We start from the raw sequence: 17,229 nt of genomic DNA on the forward strand, positions 1-17,229 counted from the left end.
AGCACCGTGCAGAATACGTACGTCAGGTTTCCCCTTGCAAAAAACGATGCTCCGGCAAAAGGCAATCGCGAGATCCTCGCGGACGGTTTCTCAAATGGAACGTCGCGATCGTATCAGGAAATTGTCAAACGACTAAAGAGTGCAAATGGGTTTCAGCCTTCTCTCCTTCGGTCGAACCGCGCGATCTACTTTCGTGTTGCGAGACGATAACTCGCGGCAAATCGCCGGAGTAAATCTTGCTCGTACGCTATGCCCGGACGTTATCGCTTACAATTAGCTACCATAAAATTTTACAGTGGCGCGTTCGCTTTGGCCCTCGGGATAAAAACATTAAAAGCAAACCGCACGCTTCGAACCGTCCCGTAAAACGTGTACCAGTTGTCCTTTTTTGCAAAACGAATATGCACAACGAACTTTCTAGATCGTTGTTATAAATTTTTTTGGAAGTTTGTTTCGTAAACCGATGTTGATCGTTACGAATTTTGAAGAAAGAAAAAAAAAAGAAAGAAACTAAATAGAAAGATTCTGCTGAGATATAAATTGACTTGGAATTGCTGCCAATCGAATCGAATTTCTTCGGAAGGAATTTACTACGATAGTAATATCAAGTCTCGTTTAAACGGGAATCGACGATTCTCTAATTAATTCCAGCTTCTCGGACAAGTAATTTCCACATACATTTCGTACAGAGAAAATAACCTTCGTTATAACAACGTTCATTACATCGTGAATTCCTCTCTAAAGATGGAAATACGCAGAACCGCATTGAAATCGCGTTCTGTAATCTACAAACTGAAAATCGACAGCTTGGCGCATTCACCTGCATCGTTTCTACATTCCTAGCTCTGAAACATTAACATACGTTATTCGAATAAATACCTGCAACACCACCGGTTTCATCCATCGTCCAGTCGTAACTGCTTAACCTGTTCGTAAAACCTATCTCTTAAACCAAAATTTCTGACTTTGAAAACGCCAGGCATGTCGATACAGCGAAACTCGACGTTCTACAGGCTCCTTACGATACCAAATTTATATCTTTTTCCTTCATAAAGAAAAGAAAACAAAAAAAAAGAAAAAAAGGAAAAGACACAAAACTGTGTAAACGAAAAATTATAAAATTCACAGCGAATGTGAGGTATATACAGCTGTTCAAATTCTCGCTAATAGGACAATTGGCTGTTAACAAACTGGAAAATTAGGCTCTAGGGCAAAGCTGACGTACGTATGCGTAACGCGTAGCTGTATCTTATACAACCGTGTATACATATCGGATATATCTAACGAGCGAGTTTCAATCAGTCTCTTTACTTTGCATTTGCTAACCATCGATAATTGAATCGAGGAAACGACGATTGTTTATGAATGCTGGCCTAATGAAGCGAGAGAGGGGTTCGGCTTGGAAGGGAATGGATGTGACACAGAGGCCCAATGCCGTATAACTTCCTGAGTGATTAACTACTGAATCGCGAGGAACGCGAGCGAGGTTTCGAGTTAATTGCAGCCCCCGTAGAAGCACGCCTCGCGTGTAATTACGCGGATGTTTTCGTTACGTTTAATCGGTACCACGTGCCAGGAAAAGCTTGGGTCCGGGAGGGACACCTTGTCGGGTCGGTTTGCGCCCACCCCAAGACCGCACCAAGTGCCGGACTGTAATTAAGGTCGTAGTGCAGAGAGGTCCTTAGGAAAAGCATATCTGAGTTATCCTCGTTCATTTTAAAAATTAATTATATCTGCAATTCTTTTTACCGATATCATAGTGTATTTGTTAATTTTTGAAATACTCGTTTCGCTTGTTGTCTTTTGAACTCTCATTCTTTTTAAATAATATTATGGTAGTATTATGTTATATACATTAAATATATTATTGGAATTTTAAAAATATATTCTCTAATTTATTTTAACATGTTTTATGTTACAGGTAAGCGGTAACGAAGAGTGTCGTTTAATCAGAGGAGGAAATCAGCTTGGCGACGAATTCACGATACGCGTAAATGAATCACAGGATGCAGGAAAGGATAAGAGGGTTCAACCGTAAATCGTATTACGATCAAATGATCACTAGCCGAGGGCTCTTTCGAACAAGCAGCCCCGTCCACGCAGCGGCCAACTATTGTGTTGCCACGGCGAAATGAGGTCTACGGAAGATTTACGGTCGCATCCTTTATACTCCGCGAAACTATACGAAAGCGATGGTAGTGGCAGCGTCGGTCCAACCTTGTTCTTGGTTTTGCGTGACGAATGGGAATCGCGGTTGAATCATATGATCTGTGATTAAAGTTTCTGCGGTCTCTAGGCTGCGAGAGAGGGAGCTCGATTTGGCCGAGCAAGTGCGGATTTTTCCAGCGGAAAGAACGGGTTGCGCCCAAGGCGAGAAACTTAGTGGGTCGTCTAGTCTCTTCGAGGAAAATCCGATTGAAACGGTAGTTCGGAAAGCGAACTACCTTTGTCTGTCTCTGCACTTCCTAACGCTGATTTTTTCGGAGCAACTCTGATTTTTCAGAACGCGTCTTACGATATCGATATCGAATAGTCGCGAAGTAGACGGAATTTACAAAGGTAGACGTTACAAACTGCTGTAACATAGAAAAATCATTGGCATAAGAAACGTTTCGATTATGGATGGAAATGAAATTTTCCGCTCGTTATACGCGCATCGTGAACGATGGTAGAAAGCTGTGAATACCTATCAAGAGCAGCAACAGTTAGTCGAAATGCAATTGGACGTGAAAGCAGATACAGGAGCAAAACGTAACGCGAGAACGCGAACAAAAGGCATACAAGCACTTCGCTCGCGAACAACAATTGAGTCAATACGTATCGCGAGATACACGTGTTCGCGTCGTGTCGATCATACAGCCAACACTCGAGCGGCGGCGAGCTTGCCGCGTGATTACATTTAATAAAATCTTTCCTGAACGAGGATGCTGGCGCGGCATGCACCATTCTGCTCGTACGTGTTATCCCGTGCTCGCAAGTACTGCAACGAATCGTTATTCCTCGCGCAAGCTGTAATCCGACGCGGATCCTTCTATCGAGCCACGCCATTTCTCTCGATCGCAGATTGCAAGGTTCGAATCGAGAGGCTGGCTGGTTGTTTGGAAAAACCGCACCGATCGCGGAGATCGTGGTCCCGTTCGATACATAATTTTATCGGAGATATTACGGTTGATACGACGTCATGGACCGGACGCTGACAAATTAAGGCGACTACACGGGGAAACTGGTCGATCGTGATATCTGTTCGCGAGATCGCGCGACTGCAATAGCGGCGTGCCGATCGTGCGGATTAAACGGCCGTTGTAAATAAGGTGAAAGCCGAGCCAAATTGAACCCTCGTTACGCCTTTCGACCACCGTCGACGCCGCCTCTAATAGCCTTTCTTCCGATGCGAAATCGCAGATCGGTTTCTTAAGGCGATTCACTTCCTTTCTAATCTCTCGTTTCGTGCTTTATTTATGGGCCTGATTCGTCACGTATTCGCCGATCCTGCACGTAATTGGACGCACCGTTCGTTCTAATTTCGTCGCTTCGAGAGTTGTACCGTGATTTAATTGCAACGGATGAGCTGTTGATTTCGCGGTCTCCCGCTGTAATTCGTTCGTTCGATGCTCAACTCGATTCTTCGTTCTTCCTTTTTATTCGACTAATTATGGTATACTTGTCTCTATTAACTTCTAATTGAACGATCAGCATTTCTGGTCGAAGATCTCGTTTAACCGGCTAAAATGATAAGCTTTTTGCGTAAATTAACTACAGTTCTTCGTAGAAATCACATTAGACACGACCAAGATGAATCGATCGAGGATTGAGAACAAAGTCAGCAAAGGCGGACGTATCGGACTGAAATTTTACGAAACGACAAAAAGGTTGAACAAGTCCTCGGAGAAGCTCGGACAGTTGGGCTAGCTAACCGAGCAATTCGATCGCTCCTCGATATCCTCGTTAGACGTTCCTTCCATTTCTTTTCTTTTTTCGTTTCTGTTTTTTCTGCCCATGACGAATAGTCATTCGAGTGAATTGAGTGACTCGTTGATGGTCAGCGAAGATACGAGGCATTCGAACCGAGCTAATTTCTTACCGCCGCACCGCCCAGCCCGTTCCAACTTATTGCGATTCTCACGCTTCACACGATTCGACGGAATCATCCACTAGCTTCTTTATTCTTCTCGAACAATGCGATTATTAACGGATTTCAGCGATTCACATAACGATAATGAATACGGTCCACGTTCTTCGCGCGTTTTTGCTTGCCGAATCCTTTCTTTTCAGAGAGTAACTTACGTCCTACGAATTTTAGTAATTCTACGATGTCGACGTTACGTAAAAATTGAAGATTCGATAACGCGTCGATGGAAAAATTCAGAAAAGTCCATCATTCGAATGGCGAAGACAAGTTTGACGAAGATCGTGCATCTTGAAGTAACACGGATTCGTACGAATTAATCGCAACATTATCAAACGATACTGTCGTAAATAAAAATCGTAAAGGGCAGCCGATCACGAATTCTCATCAATTTTTATCTCGCCCACGTCACGAAGGATTAAATTAATGATTTGTCCGAGGCGTGTTTTACGCGTCGCGAATTACGGTCTGTCGTTGCACAGGAAGTCGATTGCTACAATTTATAATCGTGCCTGCCGATAATTGACGTGGCATGGATTACCGTTAACTGAATCGACTGGCTCGAGAACTTCTCATTTTTGCGCTTTATTAAATCCACGGTTTCCCTTTGCACCTCGTTCACCAGGCAAATCCATCGATACTCCGTTTCTCTTCTGTCTACAACCGGTGTTACGTGACTCCGTTGGCTTATTTCCGATTCACCATGCAGATTTTTCCGCCCTCGCAAAAGTGTTTCATATAGGAAGCGTTTCTGAAAGTTTTTCAGAGAGATTCATAAAGAAGCTTTGACGAATTTCCAGTAAATTTGATAGAATGAGGCTAAACTTTGGAAACTTTTATTAAAAACCGTGAATTCGCTTTCTTCTTGCTTCTCAAGAGAATGTATTTGTTGAGAATTTTGGATCTCAATAGCCGAAATAATGGTATAGGAGCATTAAATTTACACTTAGAGTTATATAGGGTGGTTGGTAACTGGTGGTACAAGTGGAAAGGGGGTAATTCCACGCCAAAAAATATAGAATAAAAATTTCTCGTTTGAGGCTTTGTTTTCGAGAAAATCGACTTTGAATTTTCGCTCGGTACGCGTGCACTTTATCACGTCTCGTTATAACGGATCTCACTGTAGATCGTTGTCTCGATGGAAAAATTAAAAAAAAAATAAAAAAAATTTTATTCTATATTTTCGACTTCTTTTTTCGCGTAGAATCACCCCCTTTCCGCTTGTACCACCAGTTACCAACCACCCTGTATATTTATTTGATAAACGATTCCAAAAATATTCATCGATACACACTTGCACGTGTCTCAGCACTTTCTTCCATATCCAACTGTTAACTGAACAGTTTACATTCCTTTGTTTTCGAGACGCCGCGCACACAACTTCCACACACTGATATTCACATACAAGTATCACTACTGCGCAGCTGACCTAGTCTAGCACATAAAATTATACATATCTCAATAGTATCTTCCTCTAGCTTTTTTCTTTTTTAAATATCGTATTCGCGTTTACCCAAAAGAGTCGTCAGAAATGGATCTAATCAGGTTTTATGATTTAATAAAACCCATAGGCCTATAGATAACCTATCTATTAGCAAGCTCGATTAATCTGGCGATTAGTTTCAGAAATGAAAGGTTCGTTCTGGAGTATCGAGAGGTAAAGAGGCGAAGGTTTCACGAGGTCGTTCGAAAACATCCTTTAATAGGGAGCGCTCAAAATCTCGTAAAATTTGAATCTCAAACTTATCGCCCCTCAGCCAAGATATCTCTTTGGAAGTATTTTAGTACGAAGATAGGAAAGAGCCAAGAAACCGTTTAAAAAGATTAATCTCGTTCATAAGGGATCGTTGAACTTTTAGAAAGTTGGTACCTTTGATGTAATATTTAATGGCAAAATATAGAGTTTATTAAGTCCAATGAAATCTACATTTGCAAGTAAAGTAAAGTTCGAAGGGACTACTTTTTAAGTGCCTCTGCATTTGAAATTTGCCTGATTCTAAAATCATATCGTACAAGGGGAAACGCGCGTCTTATATGACGTTTGCAATTTATTTATAAATTAATGTAACGTCGATCGATTCGTTAAGTCAGATATTTGAAAATAGAAATACGGTCTGTTCACCATGGAGCGTTTTAATCCTTGGTGGAATTCAATCTACGTTCGTTTCTGCATCGGTTTGGAGCATCTGTGTACCCTCCGTCAACCCTCTCTTGCTGACTTTTGCCAGCGAATTACGTCGGATTCCTTTGTGCAATCGGCCGCCGTTATCACGCCCCATCCCACCTTTCATCCCTTTCACGGGCTTTGTCCGCTCGTCACCTTATCACTTTCGCGGTGGCCTTTCGTTTCTTCTTTCCCGGCAAGCGCCACAAAAATCTTATCTGGTTTTCAACGTACAACCCCGTTCTGCATATAATTTTCACGGGACTACCGGCGAGAGAAAGAGAAAAGGTTGAAGGGCGGAGGCGTAGGAAACGAGAGAGCGATGGTCGATACGCGGCTTGGAACCTTTCCACGCATAATGCGCAGATTAGAGTGATCCATGTATGCAACGCGAGCACCGGTTCCCGACCTCGTTTCGAGGTTATATTCATTTTTAATGGGTGAATTAATGGAGCTGGATTACGCGTCACTTGGCCCGAATCACTTCTTTGCAAATCCCTGTGGGATTTCTAACATTCTCCAATGAAACGATCCTGTTGCGTCACTGTTCTGCTTACCGACAAACATTCGATTTATTCGACGTATGTTGCGAATTTTCTTTCCGCACGTGCCAGACGATTTAAAACTACTCGCATTTTTTAAAATCCGAAGCGAATCGTCACATTCACGGCAGCGGCGTAAAAATTACGTCTTTTCATAAGCTTTGGCAGCCGCAAAATTGCATCGTTTTGTAAGATAGCAGAAAGATACGAGAGAACAGTAAGAAGCTACAAACGGACTACGAAATCTTTTCCAGGATATCCGTTTAATGAAAAATAACGAATAACCGTCGGTATGGTATTTTAAGATATATTTAAGATATATTTCACAAAAATATTCTACAAATGTTTTTAATTTTGAAAACACGTGCGACGATAATGCGTTAAGACGGCGGAAGGCGAATAAAATTGTTGTGAAAGCTAGGCAACAAAGAGGTGTCAAGCGTGTTTAACATGTTTAGAAAACTGGCATTTTAAACGTGTGCATGTTTCGCAATAGAGGAGAACGGCGATAAATGTGCATGCACATGTATAGGGTAAATGCGTTCTTGGGAGCGGTCAGTGCACCATAACGCCATGATATACGGTTCAAGTTAAACGAGAGAACTTCTCAAGCCAATGTTTAGAAAAAGAATGTTTGCAGGAATATCGCGGGAATATACCAAGTTAAATATGCCGAACACGTTCTATCGCCACAATCATTGCATTGATCTATCGTTCAACATTTTTTGAAACGTTCAACTATTCAAATAACATCAACTTCGTGGAGATACGTATTTTAAGAAGCAGTCGAGGAGATTGTAAACAAAATGCAGAAACAAACAGAGCGCGATAATATCTTGGAAAGTTACGTAGAATTATTAAATTCAAGTTCGAATGTAAGTATTCATGGTAAAAAAAAATACTCAATTTCTAGGCAATTCAAATATCTACTACTTTTCTTCTCGAACGCGTAAGAAATTCTCGCTCAAGACCGACGGCGTGGAACGGCGAAGAATCAGAAGAGAAGCGAGAGCGGATGGAAAACGTCTGTGTAGAGAGCTTTCAATTGTTTTATGAAATCCCAGGCACTTTGTCGGGGGAGTTCACTTTAAACGACGCTCGCAACTCGACATGCGGTCGCAGTGTCGCGTCGACCAGTCGACTGCTGGCCGTTCTGTTGGAATGTGAAATGAGTCGGGACGAGAGAGAAAATTAATTTAGCGGGTGTACGCGTGAAGTCTCTCCACTTTGACAAGTGTCCGCTTTACCACGCACGATTCGTCGGATTAGTCGTGTTAACGCGTGAAAATCTACTTCTTCCGGCGTTAATTCGCGTCACTCCCGATGCAAATTTCACGGCACACGAGCCGATTACTGGAAGATTTCCATTTACTGTTGCGTTGCTTCGGGATTCTGTTTTTGTGGCAGCGGAAAATTCGCGAGAAACCACTCTCTCTTCGCGCTCCAGCATCAAACGTGACGATCCTTTTTCACACTTGCAGTTTCGGAACGTTGGAAAATCCGTTTCGTAAAAATCCAGTTTTACATACGACAATAGTCCTTGTTTTTTGAGAATTTAGCCGAGATTTTCATGAAAAATCTTTCCTTTGTCCCTTTTTTTTTTTTTTTCGTCAGTTGTTTCAACGCACAAAATATATAGAGACATCTATAGTGTAAAATTAAATTGCTTCGTACTCGAAAAATATGCCTGAAACGAGATTTTTCTAAACGAACTTCTTTCGTTGTTTCGAGTCGACTCTGTAAGTATTTTATATTTCCATCGAACAAGATTTTGCCAAGAATTGCCGAAGTATCGAGCCAAGGAAAGTTTCTCTTTGAACATAAAAAGAAAGTAAATTATTTGCCAAGACAAAACTTTGGATCTATATACACGAGGGTTAATGAGATTCCAGGATATATGAAACTGCGGTTCGAAGCGCATATATTAAAGCCAGGTTTCCTTACATCGTCCGAGTTTCCAGAATTTTTATCTTTGTCGGAAGCGAAGGTAGCGCATGGTTACACTGGCTGGTTGCAGTTCTTTGAAGCATCCCCGCACTTAGTACCGGAGAATCAATAATTCAAGAATTTCCCTGTGGTGCTCGCGTACTCGATGAAACGAGGGAATACAGGAACACAAAAAAGAATTTGTATTTTAACGAAGCATCCGAGTCCCATTGGCAGAATAGAGTGGACCGAGTCAATTTAGCAGTAGTGCCAGCCGGAAATTGAATAGATTATGTAAAGCAGTCTAAAGTATGCATAAAGCGATATATAAAGAATTAGCGAATGCCTTCAAAATTCGTATACGAACGAAACGTCTTTATTCCCTGCAATAATAGAACGAATTTCTGTGAAATAATGGTAAAAGATTTCCCGAAAACTGAAAGTCGTTACGAAAGCGCGTTACGGTAGGAAATCAATATTTTATTAAGCGTTCCGATTTAAACGAGATACGATTTTACTCGATCGTTCCACGGGGAGAACGAAGCTCAAATATCGAATAGTTCAAGCATTTATTACGAAGTAATGAGCTTTTGATTCGTGAGATGAGATTTTTACGGAACGATAGAGAAGAGATCGGAGTCGATGCTCGTGGTTTACTCGCTGTATATAATTTTCATGGGCCGTAAGTTTCACTCTATTTCGTCCGGATTGTTGTATCGCAGTAAAGTCCACAGATACGCCAGATAGAAATTTTTCCTTACGATATATCAACCGTTTGCTGTTGGGTGATTGCGTTTTCATACTCTAAGTTTCAAGTATTTTTATTATACGTATTACGAAGGAAATTTGAATTGACATATTTCTGAAATAAAAAATAAATTCGCCCAAGGCGTCGTAAAATCGTCGACCTTCGAAGGATAATTTGCTAAAGGGTAACGAGCCACGTGCTAGTTTAATTCATTAACGAAGTAAAATGTGACCGGTAGGAAACTCGCGCGATGAAAACTTTCGGAACTGTGTGTGGCCAAAGTTGCGTTCGATCGAGCACTCAAAATATTCAGGGTTAGTTAATAACGCGATGTACGGGTATTCGCCAATTTTCCCACTTTGCACTGGTCTCGTGCAATCCTTCCTTTTCCACGCCACTTTCTCCACTTCGTTAGTTGGTGATTTTGATTTTACAGTTTTGCGAAATTGCATCGTTTACGACCGTCCTTTTAACGAACGACGTTCCCATCCGTGACTAGAAATTCGTGGAATATTCGCCCGAGGCCGATGGGAAATTAACGATTTCCTGCAAAAAGAAAATCAATTGATTAATCAAATTTGCTTTCCACTTGTTACGTGTACGTTCTCGGTCGACGCTTTGAATATTTACATTTTAATTTCTCATCTATCTGCATCGATACAATTTGTGTACGATGCAGAAACACGAAGCGAAAGCAACAAGATCGAAGGTACAAGACGACGAGGCGCGGTTAATTTCTAATTTTCCATCGCTTTAAATTCTTGTCATTCTTTTTATTCTACCTTTCACGTGTTTCTTCGTTCGATTGCCTTTTTTAAATTGAAAAGAAAATTTAAGTAAGCTCGTATCCTCGATATCGTAGATTCTATCATCATTAAATTTTACCTGGAAACCCATCTTCGAAAGGAATTCGTTCAACCTGTCTAACAACCCAAGACCGACCCGAGACCTTATTCATCGTCGAGCTCGGTTCGATCACTCAGCAAATTTCTATTCCAATTACAATTATCCCGAAGCCGAGGGGTTCGTCGGTTCTCTGTTAATTTCGCGTGAAACGATATCGTCGCATCGGCATCTAATTTTCCGCGTAAAATCTCGTCGTGCCGCGAACGAAATTACATTTCCTTGGTATATATACGTATATACACAAAAGCGTCGACCCGTTCCGGATCGTTTACAGGATTCTTCCGGCGAAGTCGTGCGAGTTTGCTTCCACGGATACATTTGCCGTCGACGATAGTAATGGCTCCCCCATGAAAAGGACGCCGGAGTCATTGTGCCAGTATAAAGAAACCGTGGATGCGCGCCCAGCGCTCCATTTCTGCGTCGAGGTTTTATCCGTAAATAATACTTTCGTGCTTTCTACGAGTTTATACGTTATTTCGTTGATGTACAACGCACGCGTCCTCTCGAGCTGCCTAGCTCCACAGGCTCCACGCACTCCTGCCCTTCTTTCCGCATTTTCCCCCCTTTTTCGACAGTGGGTCGGGCGGGCGGTGTCCGCGAACCGAAGAACAGAAACGCTCTATCGATCTTTGAAATAAGAACCGAGGACCTCCTCTATGTAAACCAAAGTTATTTATGCGCCACGCCTCGTTTTATTTCCGGCTGCGTGACACAACTGCTGAAAAATTCCACCGGAAAATTGTTTTGTTCAATGTTCTGAGAATAATTAGGAGGAGCAATTTATAAGATCGTTCTTGGAAGATGACTTTTCTGACGGATATGCCATTATCCTTCATGGACCACCCTATCCTGTTCGATACTCAAAATTCATCTCTTTCGTCGGAACTTTAAACAGGTTTGTTATTTAAGATTACGATTAATCGCAGTACCACGTGCTCAATTAGCACAGTTTTAGTTCAACGCGGTGTTCCGTGAAGACTACTCGTAAATCTAATTAAAACGAAGTAACGAAAGATACGGATTACCCAGTTTCTTATCAGTCGATCGTTCTCGCAACGGGAGACAGCGTAGATCGCGAAGAACGATTTACATACCAACGAGCTTCGTGGCTAAAACAGCTGTCGCTACTGATATCTCTTCTATCACCGGGATACGCAACACGTTTACACGCAGTTACGAATCAACCTTTTCACACGCTGGAAACATTTTTTTTTCTACAAACGTATGGAGCTTTTTTATCGCATCATCCTGCGACTTATACGGTGCCGTGAAAAATGCCTGTCCATTAACCGAGTTTGTCAACTTTACGCCAACCAGTGTAAACGAAATAACGAAATTTATAACATTGGTCGTGTGTCACGTACCGCTCCATTTCGTTTCTCAAACGAGCCTTCCACTTGAAAACGTCATCGTTGTTACGATGATCTCCCTTTCTGGTCTTGGGCCTAGCGGAAATAAATCGGGCTGAATGGTCCGCTTAAATATTTATCTCGTCGTTAGAACAGTCAGAAGTCGACCTCCCTTGCCGCTTAAATAAACGCGCCGCAATATATATCCGTGCTACCATAAAAATGTAAAACGACTTTATTTATATGACACGCGCGGCGCGCACGCACCCTGCACTAAGGGCGAAACTGACCCCGTTGCGATGGCGTTTAGCTTCCGGTTTCGCGCACCGCTACATTGTCCTCATCCCCATAGCTCGCCGACATCCTGCCAGCATTTGTAACACAATGGAGCCTGCCGGTAACTAGTTTCGGATCACGTAGCTTGTCCTAAAATATTGACGGGTTCGTCGCCACGGTAAATACAGACCCGCGTCGAATTCAACGGGATACACGAGAATTTCCAGCGGTTATCCGAACACGTTTGCAAGCCTTCCTTTTCTCTTTTATATTTCCTTCTTTCTCTTGTCCATGTTTGCTTCTCGTTTTTAGTTTGTTTTATGGGAACTTGTCGGTTCGCGACTGGTACCGTTTGGTTCTGGCGGTTGTTTGTTGGTAGACCAATTGATACGGATGCGGACTCGTTCGGAATAACTTGCGAATATCCAGTAGTGGAGATTAAATTGAAAATAATTGGGGACAAGTTTACGTGAAAACTTTGAATCAACGGTGAAACTGATCCCGTAGAATTTTCGCGAGAATTAAACGAATCGTTTGCGGTCTTAAAGAGATGTATTAATTGCAATATTTCTTTTTCTTCTCGTACGATTATACAAGTAGATATGGAAAAATTTAAACGAGACTTTGATCTCTGGCAGAAACCACGGGAAAATCCGATTGCACGGTGAATAAATGAGTATTTTCAGGGAAACAGGTCGAACTAAACAAGTAGTTGAAGACGATAAATTGATTATGAAAAGTAAACTTTCGTGCGAATTAAACCGAGATAATTAACTTCTTCGCGTTCCTGTTTTTTTTTCTTCTATCTCTTTCCCTTTATCGTTTGCCAAAGATCGTTTTCACCGACACTAGATTAAACAGCTGGTACACCCGCGAGCTTGCAGGTTTTTATTAAGTAACGCGACTGAAAATTACATACTGTCTGACCCCAGGTTGCTTTACGAGGCGACTACCAACTCTGGAAACTCGATTCTAAGCGGTCGAATCGCCTTCGTTTCGGCTCGTAAAAAACGGGAAACGACCGAGATACGCGATTATGTGTCGCGTGTCGAAATCGTCGATGGAACGACCGCGACCGTCAGAAACGACTCGAACCTGCCGATATCTCGCCGATTCATCGAAGTCGAGGATCTGTCGATGTTGTTCGTAAAAATCGAGCGGATACTTCAAGGCGAAAGTTATCCGCGAAGTTAGACGATATACGGACTGTTTTATCGTCTCTGCTCGACGTCCGCGCTCGAGATAAACGCGAGACAATTGGCTGTAAACGATCGCGAAACGATCTTTGAGAATTCAATCCGACGGTGTATAATGGAGACAGGAGATGGACCAACGATACGTTCGGCTTGAAATCTTCTCTCCTTACTTTTGGGCAATGCGGACAAATGGCGTGGCAGGAAAAATGTACGAAGCCGAGAGGAAGACTTTGCACGCGCTGGATATACCGTTTTTCCTTCTTTTCTCTTTTTCTTCTTCTTTTTTTTTCTTTTTTTTTGCCTCTGGATGGAAACTCGGAGGAGTTTCGAGGTCACCCTCGTTTCTTAAAAATGTACCGCGCTATTTGAAGCCACGAAGCTTGGTCTTAAAATTTTTTCCACGTCTTCAACAGAGAAGGAACTGTCTCCGCCGAGAACATCTTTTCCTGACAGAGCGAGCTCGTCGTCGTATAAAAAGTTTTCCTCCATAAATGTTTTGGCCTCTTTTCGTACACTGGACGAATATTCCTGTTCTTAACCTGGCATTTAGTAATTGGATAATGTAGATTTAATATCTAATACGTCTCTGTATCGCAAAGATCGGTAGCTCTCACGTAACTTCTTTTTTTTTTCAATAAATTTTTCCCGATGAAACGAATGAAATATTTCTAGGGTATCGTTTTCTACGATTGTCAGGTAATATTATATCTTGTGATATATTGTTTGTTGAACGTAACGGTGTAGAATGGAGTAGATGGCGAAGAATTAAGTAAACTCACATGCCAGTTTAATCTATCTTAGTCTATGTTTCGATATTGCTATCCGTAATCCATTTCGAAGTTTGAAAGTTGGAAAAGAACTCCTATGTTCTGGGATTGGTTAGAAGTTCTTGGCCTGCTAACGTTTTTCACCAAGTAATCTTTGGAAACCGATTGCAATTACCAGTTCTTAGTGGGAGGTAACTACGCAAGAGAGCATCTTGATTGCTTTCTAATTTAATCACCCTTTTGACACTCTGACTCTTTTGTTCCATAGTGTCGCATAAAAAGACATTGTCTATGAAACGTCGATCTCTCTACGATGGTCCTATAAGTGAGAATCTTCTACAATATGATCACAGAATTCTGTTAGAGATTTAATATTATGGAACGATAACCATTTTCTTTTTCGTTTTCGGTATAGCAAGAAATATGACCGTTTCGCTATACAGATAGGTACATCGCATAAATTTCGATACGATTCTGTTACTCGAATCTCTACACGACTTTGATAAATACAAAACGAGATGAAGTGTTACGGCAACTCTCGTAAAATTATTGCTACATTTTGCATTTCGTCCGATTTCTAACATTTAAATAGCCGTAGCCAATCTAATATAAAATTTAAGTAGTTCGGTTTTAGCGTGTCCTTTATCGGAACTTCGTTAGAAGGCGAGATTTTTGCGCGGAATCGAGTATAGACATGGGGTGAAAGTTTAAACAGTCCTTCTAAAGCGGAAGTCCCCCGTGGTTTCGACGAGTGTTGTTCCGTACACACAGCAGCCATTCGGACTGAAGCAGCCCTTGGGGCACTTAAACCACTCGACGGAAAATGCAAAAGAATCACGCGCCAACGCTCACCCTTTCGGACAGGATTTCGTTAATCTGCTCGGCCATGCATTCGGAATTATCCAACGCGTGTGTGCGTATGCGATAAATTTATCGACCTCAATAAAATTTCGGGGCTAAATATTGCCTCATGAATGTCCACGTAACGTGAACGATCATTCGGAATACGAAAAAAGAAGGGTCGAACGCGATATCTCTCTCCACTGTGAATTTCATTTCATTTTCTTCGCTTCGGTTACACTTGCGCTTAGGGTCTTTAAAATATCCAGGCTACGAACAATTTTATGCAACGGAAGAATAATTAGCGCGTTGCCAATTTTTTCACTTTACACTTCACGGTAAATTAGTAATTTTATTACACGATATTGCTAGACGGATATAATAAAGTTTCTTCTTCATGGCATAGAACGCTTTGCTAATTTTTCCACAGACGCTTATCCGATTGTAAATCGTCCAACTTGGCAACGTGCACGTTAAATAGTTACGAGTTATATCAAACAGTTACGAGTGAAAAAGAGGCAATAGAAACATACTTTACTGTGTTTAATCGCTAAAAGTACTGTTGTATGATCGCTGTTGAGAAGTAACAACGTATTTTTCGAGGTTCCGGCAAAACTTTCGTCCGTACATCTGCCTAAATCATTCGCCTAAGAGTAAATCGTAACGAACGGCACGGATTAATATAATTACATCGACGAACTGGAATTTTCCCCTTGTCGGACACGAGTTCCTTTCGTAATTGCAAATACTTAGCCGGATGCAAGAGAAATTAATCCATCCCCCATATTTTCAACTGAATAACGAGAGAGTGTAGCGGAATTTATTTCACGATTCGCGTATAAATTGTGCACGAGCCACGGCTACCGTCGCACTGGCAAGAATTTCCGAGGATCATTCGAAAGAGCCACAGCTATATAACGAACATGTTAAATTACGATGGGACAATCGTTACAATACGCGAATGAGTACGGGAATATCGTAGATATGTCGCGTTCTCAGATAATAAACCGGACTTATCGTGTAGAAGTTGAGGACGCTCGTTATAACTGTTTTTTATGCGTTTTCTTTTCCTATTTTTTCCTTCCGTTTTTTTTTCTTCTCTAGTAGTATAAATACATTTATATGAATATTTATACATTTATATAAATATAAATATATTTAGCCAACCATAGAGTTATTAAAGCGCCTTTTTCTTATCTAAACGCAGGATGCATTTTTCATTTCGTCATCGTCTGGAAACAGGATGCGCAGCCCGAAGCTCAATAAGAACAAACGATACGAAAATCATAAAATCAATATCATTGTTGTTACAGCCGTGGTACAGTCATCGTAATTGTCATCGGTTCAAGGAAATGTAAATAGCGTTCTGTGAAGGATTTGATCCAAGTGTATCGAATTATAGCTAGCGGTGAAGTATTCGCTTAAACCGACTGGTCGTGTTTCTTTCTTTATCCGACACTTATTACACGTGCGTATACGATAAATCTGTAGAACCAGCCGAAAGTTCGGCTCGTAACTTAGCAAGTAACTTGAGGGCGTTATGCGAGTCCTTAAAGGTGGAATTGAGAAGCCAGGGGAGCGGTAACGGGGACGAAAGTTCAGAGATCTCATGCAAATTTCATCTTCTTCTGCTAATAAAATACAGCGCCGTCTTACGGTCGGTGTAAAGCTTTCCAGATTCTGCGGTTGCTTGCACCGCCCCCCCCCAACCGCCCCTCCAGCACGTACATTTTTTTATGCGCCATCGCGTCTGTTAATTCAAACCGAATATTCCGTAGGTTGTATCCTCTTATTACATTTTTTCTTCTCTTTTATATCTCGCTGCATAAGTTTAAGTTACTTAAATCTTCCACGACCAGAGTTACGATACGCGTGCAGCAAGGTATTCAGAGGGATTTTTCCTTTTAACGCACTGGGACTTCGATTTTGACATAGTAGAATTTAACGAATCGAAGTGAAACTTTCGTGACGTTGCGAGTCTTTTGTCATTTGTCGTTCGTAACTATAGTTTTGAAGATTCTTCGCGTACCGAAATTTACGGATAGTTGTCGTAAAACGTGAGCATAAAATCAATGGCATGTTCGTAATGGAATTCCTAAAGGATCTTGCGAAATCAATTTCACGCTGTCGATGACACGTGCCAGGAAGAATTAGCGGACAATTGGTGTCGGCAGGAAACGCGAGCGACTGATCAATTTTTAGGGCTATCGTAAAAGTTAGGCAGCAACCACGATTCAGCTGCTAATTTCCCCCGCGAATGGCCAATAAAACTCCAACAATTGGCCGTAAATCGCAAAATTTTGGCGAGACCGGTGCATGCACCTGATAAATTCGCTTGAATATATCAGGAGGAAGGATCGGTTGCGGGGTGGATCGCGCGCGATCCGGT

At 41.7% G+C, this 17,229-nt stretch overlaps 1 protein-coding gene and 1 long non-coding RNA gene across 4 annotated transcripts in view; one reads left to right on the forward strand and one right to left on the reverse strand.

Moving 5' to 3' along the window:
* The window catches only part of Fas3 (fasciclin 3), a 344,259-nt gene that overhangs the window by 84,505 nt on the left and 242,525 nt on the right, over positions 1 to 17,229 (forward strand). The window lies entirely within an intron of this gene.
* LOC138184931 (uncharacterized) lies at positions 9,787 to 12,606 on the reverse strand. Its single transcript, XR_011174455.1, has 3 exons — positions 10,392 to 12,606; positions 10,137 to 10,315; positions 9,787 to 10,052 (listed from the first exon to the last, which is right to left on the reverse strand). It is a non-coding gene; the product is annotated as an uncharacterized LOC138184931 (long non-coding RNA).

The sequence above is a fragment of the Bombus flavifrons genome, chromosome 11, assembly GCF_040668555.2.
Source record: "Bombus flavifrons isolate JBK064 chromosome 11, iyBomFlav1_principal, whole genome shotgun sequence".
In the NCBI taxonomy this organism is placed as follows: domain Eukaryota; kingdom Metazoa; phylum Arthropoda; class Insecta; order Hymenoptera; family Apidae; genus Bombus; species Bombus flavifrons.